This window comes from Pteropus vampyrus, unplaced genomic scaffold (genome assembly GCF_000151845.1).
Source record: "Pteropus vampyrus isolate Shadow unplaced genomic scaffold, Pvam_2.0 Scaffold179, whole genome shotgun sequence".
Lineage (NCBI taxonomy): Eukaryota > Metazoa > Chordata > Mammalia > Chiroptera > Pteropodidae > Pteropus > Pteropus vampyrus.
The window spans coordinates 1,990,796-1,998,494 of record NW_011888960.1 but is presented as its reverse complement, the minus strand read 5'-3'; the positions used below and the strand labels follow the sequence as shown (position 1 = coordinate 1,998,494).

General features: G+C 44.4%; 1 protein-coding gene across 3 annotated transcripts in view; it reads right to left on the bottom strand.

Annotated features, from left to right (window-relative positions):
• CREBRF (CREB3 regulatory factor) overlaps window positions 1–145 on the bottom strand; it is a 43,533-nt gene extending 43,388 nt beyond the window's left edge. For all 3 annotated transcript variants that reach the window (XM_023537148.1, XM_023537147.1, XM_011370981.2), the window contains exon 1: window positions 33–145. The gene's annotated coding sequence lies outside the window, so the exon portion shown is untranslated. The remainder of the gene's footprint in view (window positions 1–32) is intronic.
• Between the last annotated feature and the right edge of the window lie 7,554 nt (window positions 146–7,699).

Sequence of the window (7,699 nt, the reverse complement as noted above, 5' to 3'; positions counted from 1 at the left end):
GCGAGCTCCGGGCGGCGGGCAGCGGCGCTCACCTGTGGGTGCGGGGCGGCTCAGGGGCTGGGTCCGGTTCCGCTGCAGGGGCCGCGGCCCCTCTCCATGCTGCCTCGGGTTTGTTTTGTTTATGTCCTTCCTGACGGGTTCCCGGAAATCGCGTGACTCGCCCCCCTCACGTGGGCCGCGGCGAGGAGGAGGAGGGAGGCGGGGGCCCGCCGGCCTCGGGCCAATCGCGAAGCGTTCTGCAGCCAGGCCAATCAGGAGCTCGGCCCGGCAGGGCACCCCTGTCACATGACGCCGGAGGGGCGGGTTGCCGGGAAAAACCGGGAAGAGGGGGCGGAGCGTGGGCGGGGGCCGTGTCTGATCCCCATCCCCACGCACTTTGTAGTGGATGTTCGTTTACGAAGGTTTTCACGTCCAGCCTTTTGTCCGGTCTCACAAGTACGCGGTTGGCTCTGAAGTGTCTGTATGCCCGTTTTACAGTTTAAGTTCACTGAAACTTTGCAGGGGGCTACGGGAACAGAGGGCATCGTTTTAGGAGGGGGTTTGTATCGACTTCTTGTTTTATGAATGACCTACCCATCTGAATTTCTTAATTCACTGAGAGACTGACTTTGCCTTCAGTCGTTCGTTCATCCAACTAATATTCATTGCGTACGTATGCCCCAGATAGCGGGATCGATCGGACTGCGTGCATCTTTACGAGAGGGAAGACCTCTACACAGCTGTGCAAACACTACTAGAAGCGCTTGAGAAACGAGCCCTCATAACACGTGGGCTTGAGGTTTTCTTGTGCTCCCTAATCCTATTAATCGTAACAGCGACCTTTTACTGTTGCACGTATACTATGTGGTGGCCTTATCACCTCACTTAGTTAGCCCTACAAGCACATGCAATGGTAATATACCAATTTTCAGATGGGGAAATTAAGGCTCAGAGGAGTTAAGTTGCTTGAGTAAGGACAGGCAGTTAGTAAATGACCCAACCGTCACAGCCTGTGGTTCCAGACTGCTCTTCATACTTCTGAGCACAGGACAGAAATCTGATTGCAGTAAGTGTAAGGGAGTGGAGGATTAGGGAATGGGAATGCTTAGCCAGATTCCTTCAGGTTGCCAGTTTTGTGTTAGGAGTAAATGACTTTGAAAACGTGGTTCCTCTTTGCACAGACCTAAGGAGGTAATATAATGTCAATGTCAAAACTACAGACTATGGAATCTAAAGACTTCTGTAGATCACAAGCTTCCAGAGAGCAGGTACCAGCTGTGTTTATCCTCTACCTTTCATGCCTAGCACATAGGCAGTCATTAAATACTGGTTTAATAACGACCTAGATTTGAGTCCTTGCTCTACCACTTGTGAACTAGCACACATTATTTGATCTCTGTGAGATTCTTCTGTAAGTACTTCAAGGGGTGGATGTGAGAATTGAGTGAAAAATTCATATAAAGCACTTACCATAGTGCTTTGCGTATAGTGCGCAATTAATGGATGGTAGTGTTATTAGATTGTTTCAAGGACATAGAAGATCTGCTGTAGACAAAATAGCATGTAAAGATAACTCTAGGCTTTAGAAGCTTAACAGCCACTCAAATAATACTTTTGTACACAATATTAATAGAGAGGCATATGTAGATACCTAAGAGGAAAGTAAATCTTACCTCTGTATCCTTCAAAATGTCATAAAGTCTCAATATCCAATGAAGTAGCATTTTTTTTCTTTTTTAAAGCTAACTATACATTCTAACTTTCCATATCAACTGGAGTTTAAAATTGAAACCCTAATAGAAAAACTAGCTTGGGAAGTTTGAGCCACATTCCTCTCACTCATTCAATGAAATTCATGCATTAAATCTCGTGGAATACATCACACACTACCCTCTCTTGTAATACTATTTTTGGAAAAATTCCAGCAGATGGTTAGCTCTTCCATTGTTACACTGTTCTCTGGACACAGGCATTTTCACCGCCTCTACTTGGCAACTTTTCTTGGGGTCAAGGAGCAGCCCGATTCTTCTAGCACAAGGCTCTGCCCATTGAAGGCGCTTACTAGTGAATTACATTGGATTCCCGCCTTTGCATCTTCCGTTGTCTTGGAAAGGATGGAGGTTTGGCTAACGCAGACCTTTCCATCAAGGTTTGTTAATGACTATATCCAGCTCTGAAGTGAATGAAACCACTGACTGCTAATTGATTTGTGTTTCTCTGGGTTTTAGCCTGCCAGATTGTGCCACAGTCAAAGTTGGCAGGAAGTTGGGACGCTGGAATAGCAGTGGCTTGAGGTTCAGAAGGCTCTTCTTGTTCTAGCCACAAAGTAGTAACCAACCGCCATCGCCACTTCCAAAGTGCTTAACCTTGCTCCTGCGGAATCATTTACATACTGGGAGAGGCTGAGTCAGAAAAAATGCTTTACACAAATATGAGAAAAATGGGGAGACAAAGCAATACCTAGGACTTCATTGAATTCTAAAAAGTAAATTATCTCTTTTTCTGATTAGGTAACAAATACCCAACACAAAATTCAAAAGGTAAAAACGGTATTTAGTGAATATTAAATCTCCCTCCCACCCATGCTCCCCTTCTCAGAAGCAACCATTACCCACTCTTTGGGTGTCTTTCCAGAGATATTCGTTGTATATGCAGACATTTCACGCACTTTACACCTTGACATATTTGGAACACCGTTCTTGAACCCGAAGACCCCAATTTGAGCTCCACCAACTATGAGATCCGGGGTGACAGACTAGAACACCTCTCTGGGTTCCAATTTCTTCACCAGCAGAAATCTGGACTAGAACCGAATGTTCTCTATAACCTTTCTAACTTTAACACTGAGTTCTCTTGAAAAGATGAAAGCAGTTGCCACGGGTCCTGACATTCCTTATGACCTCAAGTTTGCATTTCATGTGTGTAATTCTTCATTAGAGCACAGATTGAGCCCTGCCTGCCGATCATATACATGGTTTCTAAATGAGTATTATCCTTTTCAATCTAAGTGTTTTCTTTCTAGACCCTGCTGGACCTGTGTGATGTTAGGATTTCACAGCTTCAGAAGTGAGATGAATTAACTCGAAGCTGGAAGATCTCCAGGAAAAGCTGTCCTTTTGACACTTTTAAAACCGATTTCTTCCTGAGAAGACTGGAGCATTGCTGAAGGAGAATCTAAAAGACATACTAATTGATGGTTGGTAGTTGGCACCCATCCCTCATTCATCTCTCCTAAAAGATATTCTTTGGGGGGGAAAGAAAGATCAGTTCTTCCCATTGCCTTAACCTCTCAAGAGGTTGCAGTGTTCTTTATGTGACAGCTCTGAGCTTCTCCCAGAGAGCACGAAGTTCAGTCCCAAATGCCCTTCCCTAGTTTATCATTGACTTATTAACTCGATTCCTCACTCTCCATACCCAGAGCCAGGCCTACCATGGGATAGGAGCTTAATAAACACCTGTGATCTGAATGCACAGATTAAAATCCAAAACCTATTCATCCTCTATGGCTCAAGACCCCACATCTTTTATGAAATTTATTGCTACCACGGCTATTTCTGCCCTTATAAATCTCCTGTCCCCTAACACCCAACTAGCACCTACTGTACTCATTGCTTTGTATTATTCACATCATGTGTGTTGATATTATTTCCTCAATTAAATCGAGTTGCCTAAACATTAATAAATCCTCGAATTAAGGAGAATGCAAGGCACATCGTTAGACGACACTTTCAAGTCTGTATTTAGTGATGACGAGGGGAAGGGTAGGGAGAGAAATAAAGAAACTGACCTCTGTTGAGTGCTTAACATGTACATGATGACACAGCCCTTGCCCTGAAGGAACCCAGGACCCAGTGAGGCAGACTGACATGGAAAGCCGACACTACAAAAGAGTCTATAAGAGGTAGTTGGTGAGAACATGATACATGTGGTTTCAGGGCCACTTTCTTGCTAACTTATTTGGTGAGTTACTAATCTCTCTGTTCCTCGATTTGTCATAACCTGCATCACAGGTTGATTTTGAGGATTAAATGCAGGACCTGATGCATATTAGGTGCTCCACAGTGTTGGTCTTCCCTCCCCCCTCCCCCTTCCAGTGGGGAATGTGACTGGAAGCTTCTGAGAACAGAAGCAGCAGCAGAGAAGGGGAAGCAGCCTGGCAAGAGAAGGCAGCAAGCAACTCAGACCGTTTTTACGATTCCATTATCTTCCAGCAGCGTGCTTGTCAAAATTGTTTTGTCTGTTTCACTAAGACTGAAAACTTCTAGGACAACTAATAGTTCCTGTGGGTTTTTGTTTTTCGTTTTCGTTTTGTGTTTGTCAGCACTGAGCTGAACATACACTGTTAGTATCAGCAACTCTAACTGATAGGAAACCAGGAAGCCAGGGAGTAAGAACAATCTGGCATTTGTTACAGGAAAGCCTCCCAAAGGACAGGTACAATAAGACATTCTCGTTGGTGAGCCCAGAACTAGGACGATAAAAACAGAAAGTGAAGGAACAGATTGATAAGAAGCAGGAACCACGACCTGTAGCCATGATAAGTTTGTTGAACTACAAACAGACACACACTCCAAAGAACCCAATCTGGTCTAAAACTGTAAAGTTTGGCTTCCGAATTCAGGAAGTAAAGAGTTCAGAGAGATGGCTGAAGGAAAGAAAGAAGTGATAATACAGTGTTCAGAGAATTGAGGGTGAATTAGGGGGTCCTCTGTATCCAAGGTTGTTTTTTCCCCCAGAAATTCACAAGGACATAAGTTCCCCTCGTGCTACAGCAAAACCAGGGGTGGGTGCCCACCAGTCTTGAGTTTTCATCCTGCTTTCACAAGACCCAGCCTAAGAGTGAGATGTGTAAAGTAAATGGGTGTGATATTCTGCACCTATATTCACACTCCAGTTACGGTGAGACATAAAGCACATTAATGAACCTGAACTGTAGGTGCTAACCTGTGTTAGGACAGGCAGTGGCAGAGAGAAGCCTCCTCGTTACTCAACCCCCAACACTCAGTGCCCACCCGGGTTTCCGCAAGGCTGCCTGTCTATCCATACATGCACACCCAGGGCATCTGCTCCCTGCCAAGCTGGGCGGTGCACCCATCACGCAGGCTCAAGCCAGAATCCTGGCCGCAGGGGTCCTGGTGAGCGGACTCCAGCTCCTTCCTGTTATCCGTACAACCAGTCAGCTCCACAGGAGGGGGCTTCTTTCTCGCTTTCCCAATCACCTCTTCCCAGAGTGGCGAAAGAGGACATCATCACCTTTGGGAAAGCTGAGAGTAGCGGTGGGACTTGAAGTGAGATTAGGAAAAATTGGGGGGAATTCTGTCCCCCTAACGAAGGAAGTATAAGCGGTTTAGGCTCCCGCAAACACTACGGAAGAAGGGGGGACCTGCTGGTGGTTTTCTTCTCTCTTCTCTGGGTGAGAATGAGGAGTGGGGAGTTTTAGAAAGGAGGAAAATGTGTGATACTGCCCTCTGCCCTGCCTCAGCCCAGTTATAATCTGGTGGAGCGTGAGGCAACACGTGTAAACTCATATAGTCTGGCACACAAGCATCGGGTGAGGGTTCACTATTGCTGTTATTATTCGTAACAGTGGTTCTGAACTTTTCTGGGGGGCAGATGAAAGCATAGACTTGTTCCCCAGAAAAACACACACAAGGATAAATGCATCTAATTTCGCAGGTGATTTTGAGGAGTGTGCAATTATGTGTGTAATACCCAATTGGGACTCACTGAGGTCAGAGGAAACAGCTCATCATCATTTGTGGGTTTAAGTGCAAAACGAAGAACCAGGGACTCTTGTTCAAAAATATTAAGAATTTCAAGATGAGGAAAACAGAGTAAAAGGGTGGGGACCTTTTGCACAGGTGCCAGGCCTCTGCTCTGAACCTGGCTCACCAAGACCTTGGAGCTAGGCAGACCTTTGCCTTAAGCAAACTTGTTATCTAGAAAGAGGAATTTACAAAATGTACATTTGAAAGCCAGCTTCTCACGGGATTCCCAGGGATTCCCCAGGAATAAATTAACACCTGTCCTGCACCAATTTTGTGCAAGGTTGCAGGGTTCAAACATTTGAACAAGACAGGAAGCCTGCCCGGCAAAGCGTTTGCAGCCTCAGGAAAAACACCCTGTAAATAGTACAGTAGGATGACAGAAATACGCAAAGGTTGCTGTGGGAACCCCAAGGGGTCACAGCTTGGGAAGGGAGGAGGTGGAAGAGCGCCTCTGGGGCCTGACTCTGGGGTCACTGGCTGAGTCGAGAAGGCTGCGGGATGTTCCAGGTAGAGGGAGGTATTAGAGCACCCCCAGCCACGAGAAAACTCTCGTTTTGAGTTGGCCTGGGGAGGGGGAGTAGGAGTTCCGGGATAAAGGAGCCAATGCATTTCACAAGGAGATGGTTTTAACGGAAGCCCCGACACAGCATGAATGAAAGGCTTGCGTAGAGCGGTAAGGAGTGGGAGAGCAGTGGGGCTTTTTCTCGCCCATGTGGCATCCCAGAACATCATTATACCCCAGAGGGTTCCACTTTTCTATGCGGATAGAATCAAAATCATTGCTCCCTTTTGTCACCATGCTGTAGCTCTGAGCGCCTACACAAAAGGAGGCCAGTTTTATAAGCTGAAGGCTCTACGCTCTGTACAGCACATTGAAACTGTCCTTGGAATCGCTGTGAAGCACTGATTTTCATTGATTCAGAATAGCTTCAGTGTTTTAATAAATGTAGCTGACTTTACTTCCCCTGACCCTGAATTGGTCTAAAAACACGGGGGGCGGGGGGGGGGGTGTTATATAATGTTTGAAGGAAGTACTAACGTTATTCTGACAAGGGGACCCTCCTCCAAAAAAAAGTCACCATTTTCCCCCCCTGGTTTTAATAGTAATACATACTCTTTGTGGGAAGTTTGGAAAACAAACAAAATTGTAAAAGAAATAATCATTATCGACATTTCGGTCTATTTCCTACCAGGATTTCTACTATGTACATAAATTTAAAACCCAACTTTTTTTCTCCTAACATAATATTCTATTATTTTTTTCTCGTTAAAGGAACTTTTATGGTTTCTTCTTTTTACTAAAATATTACATTTTCACTGGAGAAAATGCTGGGAAAAAAATTAAAACCATTTGCAATTGCCATCCAGAGGCAATGTTAATAGTTTTGTCTTGTCGATCTTTTCTAGGAATATATTCCAGGAAAACGAAATTACTAAATGCACCATGAATAGTCCCTCGTCTAGATGCAGCCCAATTTATGTAAGCATCTCCTTATGTTGGGCATTAAGGTTACTTCTCATTAATTGGGGTATGATAAACATCCTTTACAATGGTATTTTATGTTGTGCTTTCTTTCCATTGAAAATTTTGGATTTTCTACAATGAATTTCATCCATTCGACTTCTGAAAGCTGAAATAAAAAGGTGGGAAAATAAAAAGGTTCTTAACTTTGCCTTAAGAACCATCCCCATTTTAAATACATTTGTCCTCCAAGCAGAAGAGAGCTCTTGCATAGGCAGATGGGGTAGGGAAATCAGTCTAAATGGCCTAGATAGGTATTTAAAAACATTAATTTAAATAAAGGAGCAATTGACTCTTCCAATTTTTGGAAGATGAAATCTAGGGCCAAAATCTTTCATGAGTCTGAGCAACAATTGAAAATAATTTTTTGATTCTCAATTTGCCTCAGAATGGCAGGACACTTATTATTGCTAAAAAAAAAAAAAAAAAA